The sequence below is a fragment of the Takifugu rubripes genome, chromosome 2 (genome assembly GCF_901000725.2).
Source record: "Takifugu rubripes chromosome 2, fTakRub1.2, whole genome shotgun sequence".
NCBI lineage: Eukaryota > Metazoa > Chordata > Actinopteri > Tetraodontiformes > Tetraodontidae > Takifugu > Takifugu rubripes.
This window is the reverse complement of record NC_042286.1, coordinates 12,428,981-12,452,402: the sequence shown is the minus strand read 5'-3', so window position 1 is coordinate 12,452,402 and position 23,422 is coordinate 12,428,981. Positions and strand designations below refer to the sequence as shown.

The following is a 23,422-nucleotide window of genomic DNA, read 5'->3' as shown; positions in this document are numbered from 1 at the left end:
GACTCAGCGTCTCTGCCAGAGAAATTAGACGCATGCTGACGAGCTGCACCCACGTTGCTGCGTTGTGATGAAGCTGAGTCGTCCCTCTTGGGTCTCTTTCTTCAGAAGATGAGACAGCAAATTTGACACATCCTGCTGCACCTGTGGCTCTCGCGAGTCTCTGAACTGGTCGTCTTCCGGCCCATTTATTCACAGCTGCGCTGCCCTTGAGGAAAAGTGCTGTTGTTGACCTTTAGGTGCCAATTGAAGTGGTTTTCTCTGTAGGAGTTTCGGTTTGATAAACTTCTTTAACTGGATTCTGTCAGTCTGCCTTTGGACCCTAAATTCCAGAGAGTTTATGACCTTTTCTGTTGAGATTCGATACCAGAACCACGGCGCTCATCCGATAAGGTCAGAATCAGTGAGTGATAACAGCCACGGTGATAACGCTGCTGTTTATTTTGGATTTTGGGTCCGGTACATCACAAAATCTTGGGTCCAAAGCCCTTCTCTTGTTACAGTTCCTGATCAACTCTCATTTCTTTATTCCTTTTAGGGAGCCTGCAGATGTTCACCTGCTGCTGTGGAGCCTCTTCCGAGTCGGCCATGACGACGGGAAGAACAGGGGAACTTCACGCTGTAGTTTACATGTAGTTTCTTCTCATCAGTTTGGATGTTTAAAACATTCCAGACATTCGTTGCTGCACGTGCTCGTCTGAGGGAACCCTCTGATGGAATTGATCAACATTTGCCCTGACCAGAATGAAGCGGTGGATAAAGAACCTCTACGTGGGCCCTCGCTTTTTTTGAAGATTTGAAATGGTTCCAAATGCTTTTAGGCGTGACGAACAAGCTCAGGATCAGCGCTGCTGCCTCCCGACTGATGAGCGCTTATGTAATAGCTTTTACAGACCGGCAGAGTACAAAAGTAAAAATGTCTCGCTGGAGCAGAAATACATCCCTGTGACCTTTTTGTATCCTAGAATCACAATTGGATTCCAAAATCATATTTGGGATGAGGAAGTGTGACATGAACAGGAGAAACAGGGCTGGATTCTGGACCAAGTTAGTCGGATGTGAGCACAGCAGGAGGTTTAGTGCAGCAGTTTCCAAACTGGGGGGCGCACGCCCTAGGAGGGGCCGGGTGTTATGACGTTACCGGTCTGTTAGCAAAGGGAGCTGATTTCACAACAGTTTTGCAAAAACAATCATGTTGTAGTAGTTTACTCATGTTTTCAGCGAGTTATTCCGGCAGTATTTCAAATATCGGGAACCTTTGCGACGACAACATTAATGATGTGAAGAACCGCCAGCTTGAATCCTGACTATTAATGGCAGCATAGGTGTTACCTGACCTCATGAACTATACATGCAGCCTCGTCCATTCGTCAGACTCCAAAATCTCTATTTCAGTCAAATGAGTCAGGATGGAGGTCAAATGGTGCTGACGCTGCACAAACATGCAGAAACCTTCAATTCAACAATCAGGAGTCAGCAATTAGTTCTCGCCAGCATTGCTGTGGAGGTGTAACACAAATACTGATGAAGCGAGTACAAGTGCCAGCAGCTTCTTTCAGGAGGAGTTATTTACACTGTGCAACAGGAAGTGAAATATGTGCTCAATTTGCTGCATAAATGCCCTTAAAGAGAAGAAGAAAGCTTGGAACCTTCACTAGCGAGGAGGTTGTGAGATTTAAGAGTTTTCTTTGTCCCTCTACCGATGATCTGTGGTCGTTATTTTAAGATGTGAGAAGGGTTGTCAATCACAGCAGAAGCCCCCCAAATAATTTTTAATGTCACCCCTTAAATGTCATCTTATTTATTCTTCATCTGCTCCTCCGGGTTGCTGCTTTTAAGACAGGAATTCTGCTCCCTGGTGGTTTAGAACTTCCTCTAATTGGAGGATGGACCCTTGTCTTGGTTTTTGGTTTTCAGTGGAATCTGACCTGGGTTGGTCCGTCACTGAGGACAAATGGTCCTGGAACTCCCAACAGGGCCCCAGGGTTGTTGAAGATGGTCTCCCACCTTCCATCCAATGAACATCTACAAACATCTGGAACCAGGGAGTGAATCAAAGAACGGGATGCTTTTATGGAAGCCTTGGTGAATATTTTCAGCTGTGGTGTATGATTGTGAAACACGGAGAGCTGGAAACTTTGTCTCCTAGACAAAATGCTGAGGGGGCGTCAACTTGAGTTTATTCACCTGAGTACCAGGCGGGTGGTCGGAGAGGCAGCTGCTCTTCTGCAGTGACTGGATCAGCTGCTTTATACGGAGTTTGAGCCTTTCTCTTCAGGCGAAGGGTGGAAAGTGCCTGTGGTGAGGACAGAAGGCAGCATTCCTGCCGCCGTTTCCTGGTCAGTAGCACCTCATTTGCATCGCCTGTACTTTTACGGATCTTTTTGCTGGACCTCTGTGCGTCACTTTGTTCGCAGTAGTGACATTTCCGTTTATAGCGCATTTATATTATTGGCTGTGAACCTGTTCCCTGTGGAGTCATCGTATAATCTCCATGTTCTGATTAATTATTTCCCCTGTAAACCTTTTGGGATTAGATTCCAATTAACAAAACACATTGTAAAGACACAAGGTCCTACAGTTATTTTGTGTATTTTTATTACTTAAAATGTATTTTCCTGTCATACTGTCCTGTGTGTCTGTGTTTTCTGATGTTTAAATGTAGCATAGCATGACATCGCCTGGCATCTATTTTCAGCACTACATTCATAAATGTCACCTGGTCCGACTTCTTACCGAATATTGGGAATCCAATCCACCAAAATGCTCCAGAGCTGCCGAACCCCGGGATCAAACCAGGGACCTTTAGATCTTCAGTCTAACGCTCTCCCATCTGAGGTATTTGGGCACATGTGACCTCCATCGTGACTTTAAAGCCCTGCTCTAGTCTGTAGATTGATTTTCTCACGTTCACCACGCAGAAGTGGAGAAATCAGTTTGGTCTAATTCAGCACGTGATGAGATACGATTTGATGAGGCAAAACAGCAGTAGAAATACGCGCCAGCTAAAAGTGAATTAATTCTGCTCTGCAATTAGCATCGGCGTGCCAAGCTCAAGTTAATGAGTTATAATGGACTCCAGTATGTGGAGAGGGCCAGGAGAGGCTGAGCCAGATTTACTCTTTATCTCAGTCTTCCTCTCTGTGCCTTTCTCCATCTCTGCTTATCACCTTCCCAAGTGTCCTACCTTAAACCTTTCTCCTTTCGCTCCTAAGCTTCCTATCTGTCTTCCTCTTTGTCTCGCTTCAGCAAGGGACCAATGTCTGCTTCATGAGGGGGTCTATCTAAAAGCCAAGCTCCTATAATTGTATTTATCACAGTTCCACTGACTCTGGATGCTTGTTTTAACTCCGGGGGCAGTTGGGTGCAAATGTTTGAATGTTCGGGAATTTCTGTGCAGATGTTTCAGACATGTGCCCACAGAAGAAGACATTACAGCAGATTATTCATGTCTGCTCCCTGTTGCTGGCGTTCGAAAAAAACTGCATCTGATGAAAAACCAGACTAATGAAAAAAATGAACATTAAACATTAAAGTGCCTTCTTGTTTCCTCCAATAGTCCAAAAACGTGTACGTTAGGCTAACTGGCTTCTTCTTGCATGTATAATTTAGATGAATACTAAAGCTCCTCTTCAGTTTCACACAAAACCGGCAGTAGTAACGACCCGTTAATATGGAACATGGCTCTACAGGAACTTTTGCTACAAGAAGGTGTGTCTTTGGATAAAAAAGGAGTGCCCTGGAACAAGATTCAATAATCCATAACTACTTGTTCGAGGAGGAAAGGTCAAAGAACTAAATTCGAAAAAAAAAACAACCTTTGGGAATGTTATCGACATAGCAATGACAGAATAAGCACAGGCATAAGTATTGGCAGCATGGTTCGGCTTGTGGGAGCTAATTTCTGCTGCTGTGGGGTTTAAGGCTCCCAGTGGATAACAGGTAACGAGCTGATGGTGAAGCACCTCGAGTGCATGCGGAATATTCTCACTTTGTTTTCAACAGAGCCCCTCCCTTGAGCTGGTTTTGCCTCCAGGTTATGATAAGATGTTTACACCATACTCAGAAATGAATGTCTGTATCTTAACATTTCAGCCGCTGCTAAGTGGTGTACAAATGAGTGTCGGGGAGAGAAATATCTGCTTTTACTGATCCAAATCTACAGATATGTGCCTAACCACCGCACAGAGATTCCAATATTTTTAACGGTCTGTTTTATTATTTTGAGCACATGAAAAATTGTGCGTGCTGCACTGTCTGACTTTAAATGACTCCCCCAAGGCCCTTGAGTCAAATTAAAGCTTGTCTACCACATTTGTATGTAGAGCACCGAGGGGTGTGCGTCCACACACGAGAGTACTTTAGAGTGGAGCAACAGTCCTCCAACTGTAATCAAAATCATGCCGAGTAGACACAGAATGGAATGTGTCTAACAACCAAAAGCAGTCGGGCTGATGTTTGGGGGGGGGGGGGGGGGGGGGGGGGGGTTGGCAGCCTAGCTCAGTACAACGGCCTATAGAGAGGGAATGACCTTTGGATTATGTACTTGCTGATTTCTGTGTGTTTTACAAATGATTCCATTTTTTTACTACATCTCTACAGTTAGTACAGAGCTGTGACCTTTGGTTTAAGTGGAAGCATTAGCATATATATAAATGCACACAAAAATGAATTGCTCTGTCTTTTATTTTGAAAATTGTTTTACTGTGAAAATTGCCTGGAGTCCTTAGTGTTTTCTTTGCTTGACTTCCTACAGCGCGAATCAGTAGAGGACAATAAAGAAGTGTGTCCCCACTTTGGAATAAAGCAACAATAAAGTGTGGTTGAAGGATTTCTTTATAAAAATAGGACCTTCGGATGCCAATCACACACTGCCAAAACCCAGGATTGAACCAGGGATCTTTAGATCTTCTGTCTAACGCTCTCCCAACTGCGATTTCAGCCGGCAGAGCAGCTGACCTCTCTCAGAAGTTCACATCCACTGTGACAGGCATAGCAGGGTGACAGGGGCGCCATGGTGAGCACACTGTGTTCCGGCTCCTTCTCTCAGTCCATGAGTGTGCATTTAAGAGACAGGTGAATTGGAAGCTATGCCTTCTGAGATCTCTCCTCCTGTGACCCTCTGCGGGTTATGGCTAGCAGACTTTGGTTAAAGGTCATCTAAGTGAGTGTAAAGTAAATGGAAGTAAAAGTAAAGGCTTGAAAGAAGACGGTGTCATTGTGTGGGGGGTTACATAAAGCTCATCCCAAGAGCTCCAGCACAACAAGTCAATTAGCTTCCGTTCCGCTTCGCTTGACGCAACAGTTGAGTGGCACAAGGAGAAAACAACAGTTCTGGTCAAGCGAGGTAAAACATCCAGTAACCTTGTGAAAGTATGTGAGGAAACTTGATAGTTTGTTTTGGAAAAAAAAAAATTCAAAGTTAAATCAAATTTGACTTCTTGAGTCTGCTTGTCTGCCTTAAACCGCCCTGATTGCATCACTCTAGCGTAGTATTTACCCACGACAAGTTTACAAATACTTAAAGTCTGTCTGTAGCATCTTCTGTTTAGGATTGTTAATGAATGCTGGCAACTTGGTAATATTTGTCCACATTCTCGCTCTGCTACTTTGCTCAATATGCCCCAGAACTCTTAGTTCTGTTGTCAGCTCGTATAACTGTTTTGTTGCAGATAAGACAGAAGATGAACTAAATACAGATAAAAAGGAACAAAGTGGGAAAATTACAACCATTAAAGCATCAAGTAAAAAATCCCCATCTGATCAAAAGAACTCGTGTCAAACTCCACCTCCTGGACCTCTGCAAGTGTAAGAAAATGAAGATTCTTCGTACAACACAGGTCATAAAACCACCTGCCAGCTTATCAAACTGACGAGTTGTTTGTGCACAGGATGATAAAAGTAACCTGCTGCATCAATATTGACACCACTGAAAATGAGAGGCGGAGGGAACCTTAGCTTTCCAACTCAATCTGGATTCAAACTGAATGTCAGGAGACCACGACTGTCTTCCAAACTCCCACCCGTTAACAGAGCTTTGACATTTGTTGTGCATATGTTCGTCTCCCAGCCAGCAGGTAAACACTGAAGCATTCAGTGCGCAAATAAAGGAAAATTAAAAAAAAAAGCCCATTCTTTTTATTGTTATGTAGCCATAAAGAGCTTGAGAGAACCTTAAATGGCCTTAATGGAATGTTGAGTCATTTCTGCTCTGAGCTGCTTCAGAAAATCAAATGAAGCTTGGATGCCACATGCGAGGGACATGGGCCCCTTGGGTGTCTTGAAAATGTAATACATAAGTCTCTCCCCCAGAGGAGAGGACGTGAGGTCTTTGTCTTTCATGTCAGGCTGTGATGCAGCAGAAGAGGAGCGTTAGCCTTGCAGACACCGCTTCTCCTCTCGTCCACCATCGTTTGCACAAATGCGGCAGCTGCCTGTCGTGTTTGTATTTTAGTATAGTAATATTTACCTGGAACTCCCGCAGTGGAAAAGCGCCTATGGTTTCCATAGATTGTTTCCATGGACCCCTTGAGCAATTAGCTAGCAGAGGTCGAAAGCTGATGTAACTTCTGCGGCATCTAGGCGGGGCTTTGTTTGGAAACTCAACCGTCTCATTAACCGCTTATTTGTTTAAGCGCATTTGTGTGCGATTGTGTTTGCTTCATTATAATTATTTGCATTGCAAATTTGTGCAACAAAACACAGCGTTTGAGTCTTCATGCAACAAAACAACATTCCCTTGAATCGGGTCAATTTTCTTCACTTGGGAATCTGAGCCCCCTTTAGATTCGGCGTGTCCCCATTAGTGGACACCGTCCAGCCTTTGGCGGCCGTCTTTGTGTAATAATTCAGAACATGATTATTGCAACTCGACCTTGCATCCATTTACATTTCTTCTTCGCAGCATCACGTGATTGTAGCTCAGCTGCTTCCTGCCTGACTAAGAATAGCGACCGGCATCCCACAGAGAACCAGTGGGCTGTCGGGCTCCAGAAACGCAGGATCAGTCTCTCAGATCTGCTCATATGTGACGCACAGGTGGATATTTCCTTCTCCCACACCTGTTCCCACGATAACTGCTGCACAGTCCTACTTTTATCCCTTTAAATAGTGCTCATTCACCTTTCTCTCACCTCCCTCTCTCACTGATTCTCTTTGTTGTCTGTCTTGTTTTTCTTGGCTGTTGCCACCAATCCCTAAATCCTCCTGTTCTATGCCCGCTAGGGCGAAATTGCGCACCATAAAAGTGAGTGTTAGAGGAGTAGAAGAGGTGTCCTTTGTTGTTTTCTTCCATGTCCACTTCAGTGCCGTCGTCAGTAAACTATTTAGTGAATGACTGCTGAGAGAGCGCTGCTTGATTTCAGTGTCTCCGCTTTGGCTTCAATCAAACAAGCACATTTTATTCATCCATCTGCTGGAGAAAACCTGCTGATAACATACAGCAAAGGCTGGACATTCAGGCGAAAAAAAACGCATCTCCCTCGGTTCTTGGTGAAGCCCATTTTATAGATGATGTGCTTTTGAATGAGTCCAAAAGCGAAACAACCTGTGCTTCCTTAATGCCTGGTGTACTGGGGGAAAGTGTCCAGATTACAATGGTTTAACTGCTAATGAGCTTATTGTGTTTTACAGGAGCCTTCATGAGATTGACCAGTACGTGACCAGTAAGCATTAGAGCAAGAGGTTTAACCGGCCTGCATCTGCTCTTATGATCCATAATTCTGCCCTGACGGTGTTGAGTGTTAGGCGCTGGAGTTTATCCAAACCATCTTGTGGGTTACCCGGAGCTGGTCACCAGTCCATCACAGGACACACACACGTGTTTGGGCCTCTGAGCATCATGTATTTCTCTGCGCTCAGGCGTTGTTTCACCTCTGCCGGCTGATTATGTAGACGCTCTCTGTGTGCTTGCATGAGTGTTTCAGAGCCTCTTTACACAAAAACATTGTCAGGTGAAAATGATAAACTTCTGTCGTGTTTCGGCTGACTCCTAGTTCTAAACCAGGATCCAACCGGGGACCTTTAGACCTCCAGTCTTTTGTACAAATGCTTTGCCACCCAGTGGCCTGGCATGGAAACCACACCGTTTTTTTTACTCATTGTTAAGTAAACCCGAGAAGGTGAAGGAAACATTTTACGTGTTCTGGTAAAATGCCATGAAAACAGGGGCTCAGGTGAGTGTGCAGACCTCATTACATCTCAGCCAGGTTGCGTTATGGGCCTAAACTTTTGGCCCTTCCTGTCTATTCAGTGATAACGATACGTCTGATTCTGAGTCTTTACAGCACTTTACAGAAAAGTTTACAGCACCGGACAAGATTAGATATTCCTTCTGCTGCTGTCAGAGCCAGAGAAATAAAGTTGATTTACTCCGTTGGACAGTCAAGTACTTCTCAGCAATGGTTTACTGGTGGAGGAATTCAGGTGTCAGCTGAGATGTATTGAAAGTCTGGGTTGACAGTCATCCGGTAGATAATCAGCCTGAATGAAAAGGCTCTCCAGGAGAGTAGGAGAGTGTACAGTTTCCAGATGAGACCCAAATATCCAGGGGCAATGGTCTGTGGTATGGCGACCCACAAATGTTTTTACACTCTTGTCAATGAAGGTTAAAGTGATGCCTTCGAGTCCTTCAAGCATGGTGGGAAAGTTCCTGAAAAGGCTTTGACAGGCGGCAATTGTTTTCTCCGTTTCCCCTAAAGGCTCCCTCAGGTGCAAAAACAGCAGTTTGGTGTTTCCATTTTCTACCTGTTGTGGAACAAAATGAACTGAAGGCGTCGTTAAATGTTTTTAAATGTATATGAACTCCTCAGCATAGGATAACATCACCTCACTGTTTTGTGGAAGATTTTGCCTAAAAAGCACTCTGGATACGTTTTGAAATGAAATGCCAGACTCCCAGCTCCTGCTGACCATTGCATGTTACCCAGTAACTGAGCCTTTTGACATCAACAATCCTTTTAAATAGCCAGGCTCTTGTTGTCTATAGGATAAACCCAACATGGTACTGAAAGTTGGAGAATTTCCTTGTTAACGGTCCAAAAGAATGAAAATAAAGAAAAGACAGAAGAGACGGAACCCACTCGATCTCATGGTATATATTAGCCTGGAATAATGACTCATATTCATCGGTGAGTCATCGCAACATCAACATCGGTGTCATCAAGGTTCATCAAGCACCAAAAGAGGCCGAAACAGCTTTGAATTATCCTCCAGATTCGATCAATAAGGCACTATTAGAAGTTTGGCTACCGAAGTGAGATGGATAGACGCCAGGCTGGAGCCGCCAGTGCTGCTTCCTGACAGAAGAAGGCTTCAGAGCAAGGTGAGACCCAAAAGAGAAGGGAGGGGGAGAAAGGTGATGACTTGGGAAGTGCAGCTCTGACAAGGCAATTAAACGCACCCCGGGCTTGATGGATTTCTAATTGGTGGCTGATCACATTGGAGGTGTGCTGGATTAGAGCACTGGTAATGAATGAGGGATGCGGAGCGTGACAGATTAGTGTTGTTACGCCTCTCTGTGAACTGTGAGTGGAGGGGAGACAGATGTGCGCATGTTAAATCCAGCACACAACCCCGGCCTCTTACATGCGTGCGTTGGTGCTTCGCCGGTAGCTGATCAACATGCGTGGATGACACTGTTAGGATGGAGCTCTGACACGTGAAGAATAACAGGGAGGGAAAGGGAGCCGACTGGGGAAGAAACACGAGGTAGCAAAGCAGAGAAAAGGAAGGGGAGAAACCACGACAACAGTGGAGTTGGTTAGGACTAAATGTCGGGGATGGGGGGGTTCTAGCCAATCCAGAGGTACCCCAGAGGTAATTGTGATGAATGCTTGCATCCTTTGATGCTACATACAAGCTCATTTCTGTTAGCCTCCATCCTCAGTTTATTTCATCTGTTGTAGCTCTGTCAGTGGCCTGTACAGACCTGTAACCTGAAGGTTCTTGGTTTGATTCCACTTCAGGTCTTTCTGTGTGGAGCTTCCATGTTTACCCCAACTTCCTCTGCCGGTTTTTCTCCAGGTAGTTTTAGTCCCTCACACAGTCCAGCAACGTAGACTTTGAGTGGAGACTCTAAGCGCGAGTGACCTTGGGAATGCGAACCATTAGAAATGTAATTTGCAACGGGTTTGCCTGGTGTTGGTTTGAATACCAGCTTCTAGGACAGACATGAAACATGCTGCACCTCCGCTGGCGGATACACAGCCATTAGGCAACATTCCTCTATAACGTTTATTAACGACTTGTTTTTATCCCTTCAGTAAATGGTTCAGGTTGTGACTTTTTGACCCATATAAGATATTTCTGGAGTTGAAGTTCTTGTTTCTAAATCTACTTTTGGCCGTAGGGTAACTACAGGGCAAAAAGCTCTTCTGGCTGTGAGAGGTGGCAGGAAGCAGATGTGAGCAACAAATCTCAACACTCTAAATTTTGGAAAAGTTTAGAAAAAATGTCATTTCCTCTTAAAACAGTAGGTTTGACAGAGTTGAAGTGGTCTGTGATGGAAGCTGTGGATACAGTATAATGAAGTGAGCCAGCTCAGCAGTCTGTCCCCTCACATTTTAGCATGTTCAGGAAATTAGCTTAATTGAAGTGACTGGTTGCACTTGTACAGAGCTCTACTGCACTTTGACAAATACCCAGAAATACTTTAGAAGCTTATTTTCTGCTTTGTAAGATTGTGAAAATAACAATAGTTCGGGTACAGAAGAAAACAGAGGAAAGAGTTGCGCGGCTCTAGGCTGCGCGTCTGACAGAGCCGTTTCCCATTTAACAAGCTCTGGAGGAGTCCATGTGTCACACACACACACACACACACACACACACACACACACACACACACACACACACAAAGGAGGCTGAAACAATGAAGTGACACTCCTACACGCTCTGCAGGATGGAGCTGCTGGCTCAGCTACAGCGCTGTAACTGTCTCTGTCTCAGCGGAGGCTGCTAACGCTGACTCCCAGCTGAGTGTCTGTTAGCTCTCACTACCTGCATTCTGTGGACGCATCAGTGAGCACTGGTTAATCAGGCTCCAAATGTGACCCTTCCATCTATTTTCCAAAAAGCTAAAGGCCTCCCACAGTCACCCTTCTGATGTATTTTTATGCATATTTTATGTGTATCGTATTCATGTGAATACTTCTCATGCTAATAAAGAACCTCTTTATTTCTGATGCAGAAGGAGCTCATGGCTCTGCATCAGACAAGAGAGGGCTAATTGATGTAATTGTCTTAGAACCAAGATGCATATGAAAATTATCTAATTTGCCTTCGGCTGCAACACACAATGCACCCGACCCCCCATGGCCCCTCCTGCAGGTGGTGAGCCCACAGGTCCCATGTTGCCTTTTCGGGCTGTGCCTGGCCGGACTCCATGGGCAGAGGTCCGGCCACCAGGCGCTCGCCAACGTGCCCCACCCCCAGGCCTGGCTCCAAAAGGGGGCCCCGGTGACCCGCATCCGGGCAAGGGAAATGTAGGACCAATGTTGTTTTCCATCATTAGGGGGTCTTGGGCTATGCTTTGTCTGATCCCTCACCTAGGACCTGTTTGCCATGGGTGGCCCTACCAGGGGCATAAAGCCCCAGACAACGGAGCTCCTAGGATCATTGGGACACGCAAACCCCTCCACCACAATAAGGTGGTAGGCCAGGAGGGGCGTCCAGAACGCACTCAAGCAAAGCTTCAATGCAGTCTGAAAATTTCATCCCAGAGTTGGATTCAAAAGGACCACACGCGTTAGCTCTGGAGGGATGATGAGAAAATGATGTGAAACACAACCGTGGTGTGCTGCTGGATGCCAGAGAGGTGGAGGAGGCTTAAAATTCAAGAGAAAATACTCATGCAAGGCATCACTGGTGCTGGCAGGCAGAGAGACCGATGCAGCTCCAGTAAACCAAATTATAACAATGTGCATGTGCATGTCTGGAAATGTGATTTTGGCTAGAAAAATTGATGTCTGCCTGAATTCAGACCATGAGCTTCGCTTGCAGGGGGGATGAATTTAGCTTCCTTCATTTTCCAAGAATGGAACTCGAGTGAGTTGGCATGTGTTAAATTAGCGTTTGAACGGGGCAATGCAGCCTTTTTCACCTGAAGCATTCAAAATTCTAACCTTGCATAAAACATAGTGACTATTAGTTTTCAGAAACCCGGCTGGAATCGCATTTACATCAACATGGTCATCAATATGGTCACAGATGCTAATCTTACCTTTATAAATGACGCTAACCCAATCATTGGTTCATTCATCCACACCTGTAGTTGACCTTTGTGTATTTTCACTGATGGTGTCAGGTCTTGGTCTTTCTGTGGAGCTTATCTCCTTGTGCGAAGTGTCAGATAAAATTTAAGGATTCAGGGCAACAAAGGAAGCGACAGTAATACGGCGGCCCTGTGAAGGACAGATAAAAGGGGCAAATACGAAAGAAGAAAGAGAGTTTGCTTTGCCTGAACAGAAGGATAGGCGGCTCAGAGGTGGAGCAATGGGGGCGTGCACGCTTTATAAAGTGAAGGGGGGAGATAAAAAAAACAGGAAGAAAGAACAGGCGAGGAACTTTTAATGGCCCTGCTGTTGTCTTTGTCAGCAGACTGTGACAGCCAGAATCAATTATTAAGCACGACCACAAGCCCTCGGAAAAGAAGAAAGTGCAGTCAGGAGGTGACGGGAGCGAGAGAGAGAGATCAGGGCCGAGTTATGTAGAAAACAATGGATCAGAGAGGAAGGAGAGGAAAATGAATGGAGGGAGATGGATGGATTAGGATGCGGGTAGAGAGGAGAAGATGGAGGGAGGGAGGAAAAACAAAGCCTAGCAGAGGAAAACGCAACATTTTCAGCAGCGTGTTGCAGGAAAGCAGCGACTGACTAATGACACATGATGCCATATGCTGTGTCTTCATTCCGTTTCAGTCGCAGAGATGCGATGTCTCGGCACAGGACGTCCCTCGTGGCTGGAGCCTCGTGTTATCCAGAAAGTAGTTCCATTAATGCAGACAAGCACTGGCCTCTTTAATTCTACCAGGAGCTTGTGTGAACTCACACTAACATCTGTTAATGCTAATGTTTACTGCTCAATGGATTGGTGAAAACTTTAACCTTAACGAAACCTTAATGAAAAACAAAAATCTGATTATGTTTCTGCTCAAATGAGGAAAAGGATCCTCTATCTTTTCAACTCTACCATCTTGTTGGGAAGTACGTCTAAGTATTAAACTGACATTTGGTTGTCATGTCAAGCTCACAGGTTGACTGAGACTCCCGGCTAATGTGCTTGTTTCAGGCCTAAACGTCACTGCCTACTCAAAAACTCCTGAGCACTGCCTTGTTTCACGATATGGCACAGTGAGGGAAAAAAAAAGATAATAAAAAGGTAATTAAACACAGAGGTCGGCCGAGAACACATGGGAAAACAGAGCAAAGGACAGTCTTGTTGTGAAAGAATTTAAAGAGCAACAGTGGAGGACGTCAGACGTATGTAACCTTTGGAACGTAAAGGAACGGTGAAGGCTGGCCTGTGAGAGGCTGCCGACTGTAGCTGACTCAACTGAAAGAAGTGCAGGAAAGTAGAAGAAGTGCCCTTGAGAGGAGAAATGTTGTCTCAATGTTGAAGTCGACGTGCAGGCCCGTCAATGTGCAGCGTTTCTACACACATACACAGATCCTTTTAAATGTATCTTGTGAGGTTAAATTACCCTAATGATCACAACTAAGCACTGAACCCAAAATCTAAACCCCACCCTAACCCTAACCCCAACTCTGACCCTAACCCCCAACCAGAAACTCATCCCTAACACCAACCCTAACTCTGACCCTAACCCCAAACCCCTCACCCTAACACCAACCCTAACTCTGACCCTAACCCCAAACCCCTCACCCTAACCCTAACACCAACCCTAACGCTGACCCTAACCCCAAACCCCTCACCCTAACCCTAACACCAACCCTAACTCTGACCCTAACCCTCTACCCCAAACTCATCCCTAACCCCAACCCTAACTCTAAACCTCACCCTAACCCTAACACCAACCCTAACTCTGACCCTAACCCCAACCTATAACCTCTACCCTAAAACCAAGTCATAACTCTCTGAATATCCTTCCAAGATATGAGGGTCAAGACCTGACATGACAAGACCTCATAAATTTTAAGAGGTCCCTTTGCTTATCGACCACCACAGGCCAAAACCCGTCACCTTTAGGGGAGACTTCCCATCACCTTTAAATCAAAACACAGAACACCAGTTGCTACAACCAGCTTTCTTACAGTGGTCGATTATATTTGACGAATTAATATAACGTAATTCATTTTATTGTCAAGACACTCACAGATCCATTGTAGATCAGTCTTGTAGCATCAATTGTTTTTATTTTTTAATTTGCTTTATGTCTAAACATCTGACTAAAGTGCTGTTTGTTTACACTCTGTGACTATTTGAAAGACTTGAATAGCAGGTTTTATGAAATCAGCTATTTGAAAGTTCTTGGGTTTATGATACCATTATACTGTAAATACCTACTGCTTCTCAGTGTCCCAGTGGTTTTGTCTCTCCTCGTGGTTTTGCCAGTCACCCTTTGGAGACCAGATCCACCCCGCGACCCACAGCCCTTCCCCCCCTTTGGTGCCATCTCTGTCACCTTTATTCACTCCAGACTCTTTGCAGCACATTTACCAGCCTGTTTATCTGAAATTTCTCATGAACTTCTCATCGCTTCTGCCCGACTTGGCAGCTGATCTGGTTTCACGCTACGTGAAACACACGTGACAGGAATCCGTCAGTCGTCCGCGGTCATACAGAGTTGTTTATTCTGACCGCTCATTAGTTATTCATGAGGCAAAAATTACCACCAAGCGCCTGAGTGCCGGCCTGGCTGATGCAGCCAGTCACCGGTGACTCCTTCTGGGATGGAAAACACAGTAAAACAAGCCGGTTGCTGTTTTCTTAGTAGAATCAAACTCATTATTCTGTATGCGGTGGATCGATATGAGTGGGCAACGGAGCAAAATGAAAGCCAATGATCAGAGTGGAACATGTTATTTTACAACTGCTGCACAAAACAGAGTCTTGTTTCAGATGAGCCTAATTGAACCACAGGAGACCTTCTCCAAACGATGGTGAATTTACTGGAGCTGGAGATTATGCGGTGACACTGGAGTCAGAATCACAACCACACGTCAGGGGACACGTCATTGGTTCCATCTGGCAGAGATTTGAACACCAAAGCACCAAACCACAGGTTTTCCTCTGTGAAGGGAGGACAACTTAATAACCTTCACATCAATAAGGAAACCACTAAGCCATTGTCTTCTTTATAGGCACGTGGTTGGTCGGGTAAAGACCGGCCACCTTGGCACCTAGGAATTAGTCCGGAATGCAACCGGTCTGGCAGCTTTGGTCAAACTTGTAATTACTTTCAAACAAATGGTTGGTGAATGATGAATTTAGCTATCTTCAATCCTCACAAGGTAGGGATCCACAGCAATGGACATCGGTTTACAACCCAAACTCCTGAATAAAATGTGGTTGTTGTGCTCAATATTTCAGTAAGACATTAAATTACCATTAAGATGAATGATGTATGGAGTTTTTAAAATGACCCCCTCCTGCCCTTTAATCCGGGATTTTAAAAAACAAAACAAAAACAGAATCAACCTAGAGCTTGAAAACACACACGCGGTTAGCAATAATGCTCCTGGATTACATGCATTTTATTGAATTAGAGGATTGTCTGTCTGGCTTCAGTGTGACTGTGGCTGCCGGCCTAAACCAGAGCCACCATGTCCTGGTTGGTGCTGGAGCCAGAACCAACCTGAGCCTTTTAAAGACGTTTGGGGGGACAGACAGCATGAATAACATGTTTGGTGAAAAAAAGGCTTCACTCCTCAGGCCTCGGCGAGCTTAAATGATAACGTCCTGCTGCAAACATTCCTTTTAAAATCTCCAGTTTCAATCACTCTTTTAAAAATCTGGGATTAAAGGTCAGAGCGAGGTTAATTCCTAAAATCAATCTCTGCCGTTATATTAACCTTGATCTTTCTCATCATCTCATTATTCCTCTTTGTTTGGACTACTTCACTCTCTACATTTCCCTGCTGTTCAGCCAGTTCTATTTCACAAGCCAGCTTTTCCTGTGGTGTGTAGCTTTCTTCCTGCCTATTGTAACATTTTAGTTAGTTCTGACAATCATCCATGGCCTATAAGTGGAATATTTGGAAAGCAAGTTTTAAAAAGCGATGAAGGAGCCTGCAGGTAGCAGCTATTATATGAGAGTCGTAAAAAAAATATTGACACAGTGCTATCACAGTTAGCTATGTTTCCAGCAATATCCTAACACTGGTCCGTATTTGTGCCTGTGTTAGCCAGCTACACGAGTACTTTCATTACTGGAGCCGTACGTTTCATCGCGTGGCCACTGCAGACATGGCCATTGTTCGACTCGCTCTTCTTGATTCATGTCTGCTGCCAGTTTTCAGTGACTTTCCTTAAATGTTTCCCATTTCAGAATCACCAGTAGTTGTTTTTTTTTTTTTTTGATTGGTCGGTATAGCCATAGACAACACAACACAAAAAAAAACTGTATTTCATGGGGGCAAATCCACCCCCACCCCCCCATATCGGCAGTTATGACGTCATCTGTAAATTACCCATTTAGGATTTGAGTTGTTTGGAGACACGACCACCATTTTTGTCACGTAGCTCCGACACTTTTACATTTTAAGTCCTGATGCTTATTTAAACCCTCCTTTTTAAATCTTGACTTGATCTTCTTCAGAAATGGTCTCCTGAAGTGTTTTCTGCTCCTTTCACTTTCATGTCTGGTTAATGTTTTCTAAATGCAGTCCTCTGTCTGACTCACACAGATTTAACTCAGCAGATAAAACAAAGCTGAGACCAAAATTGACAGCCAAATTGTTGAGGAAGCGCCAATTCGAACCACCTGTAATTTCCGTATCTCAAACCAGCAGCAACAGCAGTTTGGAAGCGCCTGCCGGCGTGCGGGAAACATGTGTGTGTTTAATCCGCGCAGCAAAATCCTTCAAAACAATATTCAACATCAGTGCAAATTCACTGGTTTTGCCGTTGTTGGCCGGGTGCTGTGGAAGGAACTGAAGCATGCCGCAAACAGTGGCGAATAAAGAGGGTGTTTTAGGGACACGACCAGCAGAGAGAGTCTCTGTTTGAAGCTGGAGGCAAAGCCAAATGCCAAACTGCTGTGTCCCGCTACCAACAAGAACACAATACAACTCCTAAATGCTTGTTGACTCTTATATAAATACCCCACTTTCACTTTCATAAGGGTATTTGTTTCCATGAAAGTCTCTGAATTGAACATGAGGCATGGGAGCGGGGCTGGTTGCTCATCCTGGAGCTTCTGCATGCGGGTGAGTTTGGATACACAACAAAAAGGCCAGTTGCAACTGGGATGCCCATGAATGTTTCAAATCCAGATAGTTAATAGATGAAAGTGACACACATGGGCACAGGGCTGAAGACGGCTACAGGAGGAGCTCCAGACCTCAGTGGCCAGTCACTTGAAGTGATGCGGAAGGCAACAAGGAGAAGTTGTTCCTGATTAACCTCCTTGGCTCCTGTGAGGTTCATTGTTTGGTCACAAGCTGTTGAGCTCAGGAGGCTTCGGGGGTTCGTGCATTTGTGATGAAAGCCTTTCTTATTTATGACATCCTTGAGTCTGTCTCATGGCTACGGTAAAGACATCTGACAATAGCCAAATGATGAATTACATAGGTGCTTGTCGCTCTCTGTGAGTGTGAGACTTCCTGTATTTTCCCTTCATACTGTATCACAGGATTTCTTTAGGTTTGAGAAACAAAGCTAAAGCTTCTGTGTCCTTTTCTTAACTCTTCTGCATCCAGGCCCAAACAGAGTAGCTTTCACGAAGAGACAGGAGGGTCTGAGGGACACCACTTAAACTGGCCAAACTGGGTGCTTGTCCGGGATCACAAACCTTGAAATCCATGCAAAGTGACACAATGTTAAAATCAAACCTCATATGGTCAGAAATCCTGCCCCTGTTGGCAGCTGAGCCATCTGGGTTCACCACTAACTCTGGTGCTAGCTAAGAAATCACAGGTCTCTCAAAATCTGTCACAAACATGAACTCCGACTTATGCAAAGTGAAGATTCCAAAGGGAAACTTTTACTTGTATCAATGCAGCATTATTCTAATGAGTGTTATTTTCTGAACACTGCAATGTGATATTTATGGATTATCTGCTGTAATAAAACTGTTTCACTCTCTGATCAACCTTTTTCGGACCCAGGCCGTAGCACAAATACGCTTATAAACCCAGTACCAATGCTATAGAACCAAGAGACAAGATGCTTCACAAAAGGATCGCAAGGGAATGGAGACGTAAACTCCACCATCTGGGCCAGTCGTCGTGATATAAGTCTGAGTCTCATTATCAAGGAAGCTTATGGACCAGCCTCGACGAGATCTCATCAAGAAAAACTGATAAGAAATTGTTACGTGACATAGACAAGTAATAACATAAAAACATCCTGGTGGCAGAGACAGGAAAAAGAAAAGGCACAGACACATGCTGGAGCCATCTTGTTGATTTTTCAGCCTCATTTTAACACCATGTCTTTGAGCTTAGCGCAATAGATCTGTAGTCATTACGGATACAAATGTAGCATGGCCGTTTGTTTACAGGTGCTACGCTTTTATTGTGCTATTTATAACTCTTCATCTGACATGGTAGAGGTGCTACTCTCCCCACACTGTGCACGGCAGCAGTGGAGTGTCACAATAGCTTCTGGTGGTCCCGTAAGAGGCCTGTTAGTGCTGATGCAGAGCTTGTAGTTAATCAGCTGTGAATCGCCATAGAACACAAGCCAAAGGGTTGCTCATTGTCACACAGAGATGTCTGACGATAACGTTTAAATGGAAAAATCCCATTGTAACTCTAATTTAAATCTTTTATTGTGTTCAGTAGATGAGGTGTGTATTTTCCATCAAAACTTTAGATCTGAAATTGGTTCATTTATTTTTAGGATTTCTTTTTTTGCCATATCAAACGATCCAAAGAATATGGCCCTTAACCACAAGAGGCATAGAAAACTGGAAAAAACATCCATCCATTCATTTATTTATTTCTCTTTTTTCCTGCTGAAGAGTTTGTAGAAAACTCGGCAGATAAAAAAAGTTTAAATACTAGAGTTGCGTTTTATATTTAACTGTGTGATGCAAACTTTGTCGTTTGTATCTCGTAACCATAAAGCTTGGGTGCATGCTAAGAGCTCTGGAAGGTAGATTTTTCATGCACAGCAGCTTTTTCTGCAGGCTGGTCTTAGGGGCAGAGCTAAAGAGGAAGGAGGAAGTTTAGAAAACCACAGCTTTAAATACTTTTACAAATGTAAAAACTCAAAAGCAGCGAAATTAAGTCTTTTGAAAATAAACAAATGCTCAAATGTTGGCTTCATTTTGAATAATTATCTTTCCTTTGCGACATTTTCCTTTCTTGTCCTGTAACACTGAGTTTGTTCCAAATGAATCCCAGATGAATGTTTTAAGAATCCAAGACTGTGAAACATGATACATAAACATTTACAAATGCATTTATTTATGCATGTATGCTGCCCTCCTTTCTCTTATGCCGAACATGTTACCCAGTCTTTGGAGAAAACACACATAGCTGCGCTCCGTTCATGCTAGACGATTCCAGGACTTCTGCATAAAGATGGAGCAACGCAGAGAGAAGCTTAGCATGGAAAGTAGGTAGGATGCGTAGATTAAAGGCTGAATCGCCGTACAAAGGAAGACAATGGGTGGATTAAAGCGCGTGTTGAGGATTCTGCCGACTGACACACAGTTGAAATTAAATTAACAAGAGAGGGAGAGATGCATGGATGTAAATGGAGATCAGCAGATGGTAGGTTATCAGATTAGGGGATTACATGCCATCGTCACCATATTTACTGGAGCATTTTGAGTTATTAGTCAACACTGACAAATAAGTCCATAACCAAGGGAGTACTCCTTAGAAAACTTTGCTCAGCTAGGAGAAAGCACAAACCAGAACCAGTCAATTATTAGAAATGTGCCCTCCATTAACTGGAATATTTACCAAATTCTGAGAGAGAGAGTTTAATTATTTAGTTGTCTCATAACCAAAAAACTCAAATGTACTTTTTGATCAAAGGCAGTGAAAGCTCTTCTGTGAACTCCTTTCACTACATTTGCAATATTTATTTGTGCAAATAAAAATAGACTGATGCCTACTAGAGCCGGGTTTTAAAAGTAACAATGGCTGATGTCACATGTGCCGAAATAGCTCAGTTGGAGAGCGTTAGACTGAAGATCTAAAGGTCCCTGGTTCAATCCCGGGTTTCGGCAGTACATGGTGGTCTTTTGTGCGTGCTAGGATAGCAATGAAATGCAGGGATTAGTTACTGAACACAGCTCTTTCAATCAAACCCAACGTATCAAACACTGCATCTGCATTCACAAACATCTGAGATCTTAAAGGGGGGGCCTAGAGCAAGCTACCAATTCCCAAAATGACCTTTTCATAACCCGTTTGCATCTGGAGTGCTGTCAAAGCACGTGGTTAATGGAGCCTTTTAAATGCTGCACTCGGTTGTTGACTTTATTTTTCAGCCCTGAAGTTACACCTTCTCACCTCAACTCATCGCTCACACGATGATTCCCCAAGTAACACAATGCCACCACCAAATTCCACAACCTTTCCCACTTCCGTGCCTTAGAGGGTGTGAGTTCCCGAACAACAGGGATCCCTTTAAAGTTATTAAGTGCTGAAATAGCTCAGCTGGCAGCTTGCCAGGGTGCCTCTGTCGTCCATCGATCTATTGTTGCGCAATATGAAAATAGCCCTTGTGCCTCAACGATTTGTGTTTCTGCCGAACCTCCTCAAAGAGTTTGGTTTGTGTGAGGCCAACCTCCACAAACACTTCACTTTTAATAATTTCTCCCTACATACATCTAATCGCTCCATCCATCATTCCAGGCTGCTACAAAGCTTATGTATGTACAAGACTGCATATTAGCTGCACTGTAAATGGTAGCAGTCTTCACAAACCACATATTTTTCTACTATTTTCTTCCTTTTGTTATCCTTCAGAAAAAGGGGAAAAACATACTTTTAGCAAACATGAAGGAAAAGATCAGTGCCAAAATATGGCTGGATGAAAAAATAGATAAAAGGATTTCATTTTCTCTGCAAAAAGCCCCCCCCCAAAAAATGCAATTTACAGCTGCACCTCTAATATAAAAGTACTTTCACGGTAGAAGATTTGGATGAAGCAGCAATTCTCATCTGACACGTGTCTGATTTGGGGTTTTAATATTATAAGACTGCTGTTGTGTTTCCTCTTTTAAATTCTGTCTCTACCCTTTCAGTTTTTTTTATTTTAGCAGAACTACAGAATAAGCAGCAGGGATTAAATATTTATTTATATTTTTGTTGCACATGAAGCACTCAATCCATTGACAAAACTAGTTGGAGTTCAAACTACACGAAAATGACTAGACCTTTCCCACAGCACTGCCAAGTGCCCCTGAGCAAGCTTCCAACTCCAAACTAGAAACCCCGTTTATTTGGCCACACTTGCACAACAGAACATGGCCAGAGATGTTTCACAAAACCACACATTCTATGGTCACCAAAGCATTTGGCCACTCTTTTTAATTACCGAACTCGGGTTTTTCATCAGCTCTTTTCCCACAAGTGTATAAGTATCAATAATGGCGTCTCCACTTGCTAATGTTGAGATCTAAAATGGGCTGTTCTGAACAGTGGACAACTATAACACTTGATTTGATGTTGGTTCAAATCGTCCCAATAGTTCTGTCCATAGGGTGTTAATGGTCATGATGGTTTAAATCGAATTTGCGTGTTTAGATTTAAAAGTGTTGAGCCAGACCAAACAAAAGAGAGGGTGAACTCTCCATTTACTTGTGAGTTCACGTTCCAAGAGGCACCCAGCTCCCAGATGTCTCCCTGGCCAGACTCTTAAGGTACATCCAGCTGGGATGAGACCCTCAGGCAGATGCAAGATGTTCTAAAGGGAGAGATGAACATATCCCATTTAGCCCTGAAACACCCTGGTCTGGGCTTCTGAACTGCAATTGCTGCAAACCAGGTACCTGGACAACAGATGTGCACCAGTTAGAAAATAGAAAAGGCCAAGTTGGCATATCCCTTATCAGACACTAAAAGACAAGTGAAGACATTTACATCTGAACTATTTCAACTTTCAGATGAAAAATATCTGTTGCTGTGAGTGCAGCCCTGCTCGGAGCGAATCATGAACTCAAGGAAGAGGAATCACAGGAGGACCTTAGAAGAAGAAAATGGCAAAACAGATATTAGCAGGTGCTAAGGAGGCCAGAAAAAAGTTGCTTCACACAGCGAGAAGAGCACAGCTGGAGGGAAAGAGTGGGTAGCAAGTTGCCAGTAAATGTGGAGAGTCATATTCGAGGGGGAAACCTTCAGACTGTTGTTTCCCAGCTGCTAGAAACTGAGAGGGAGTTAGCTTAAAATAATTTTGAATACCAAGACTGCAGTGTGGCTGCAATGTGTGGGAGGGAAAATAATTAAACATGATCAAAATACAGTTAAGCTACGCAAATGCGTGAAAGAACACATGGATTAAACTTTGTAAAGTTTAAATTGAGCAGGAAAAACTTGAGTGGACGATGCCACAAATGTTGCAGATGTCAGCTTTTTTTTTTTTTTTAAATCCCAAATCTGGAGAGCAAAAAAGAGATTTATCGTTATTCAATCTGATAGAGCTCAGCAGCTAAACGTGCAGGCACGCTCTACTTCACTACTGAGCAGTGGTTTGAAATTATTGAACTTCAAAAATGCTGAGAATTGTCAGTTAATTAGCACTTACGCTACATTTACGGACCACTTCACAACTAACATGTGCAAACACACCCCTCGTTGCAGAAAAAGGCTCAACTTTTATTGGATTAAACACAACAGGGGAACTCAAACAGGAAGGAGGCACGTTGCATCTGTGATGAGTGGTAGTCTCAGGCGAAGACAGAACACGCGAGTGAGCATGTTTGATATATTCAGTATGACTGAAAAGTGGCAGAAATGGGCTATAAGATAAGGGAAGAATGTGAGTAATTAGAATTTGAGGCTTTGCAGAAGAAGAAATGACAGCTGTCACAGCTCGAGCACAGACAACCTTTCCACATCACATATTCAGAAAACAAATCCGTGTTTGCGGTTTATGGCATATTCCCTCCTGACTGACAGTATAGTAAAAATACACACTTTGTGGTACACAAGCGGGAACCCAGAGATCTTGATGTTGCTAACCTAGAGGAAGGGTGTGTGTGTGTGTGATGGCAGAGTAGGTGGAGGCGAGGAGACGCCAAGCGGATTTATGCAAATGTATGTCCCATTTTTGTCAGATGCGCGTT

The 23,422-nt window shown here is 43.9% G+C and overlaps 1 non-coding gene across 1 annotated transcript; it reads left to right on the top strand.

Moving 5' to 3' along the window:
• The first annotated feature begins 20,287 nt into the window (after positions 1-20,287).
• Positions 20,288-20,359, top strand: trnaf-gaa (transfer RNA phenylalanine (anticodon GAA)). Its single transcript has one exon. It is a non-coding gene; the product is annotated as a tRNA-Phe (tRNA).
• The last annotated feature ends 3,063 nt before the right edge of the window (positions 20,360-23,422 follow it).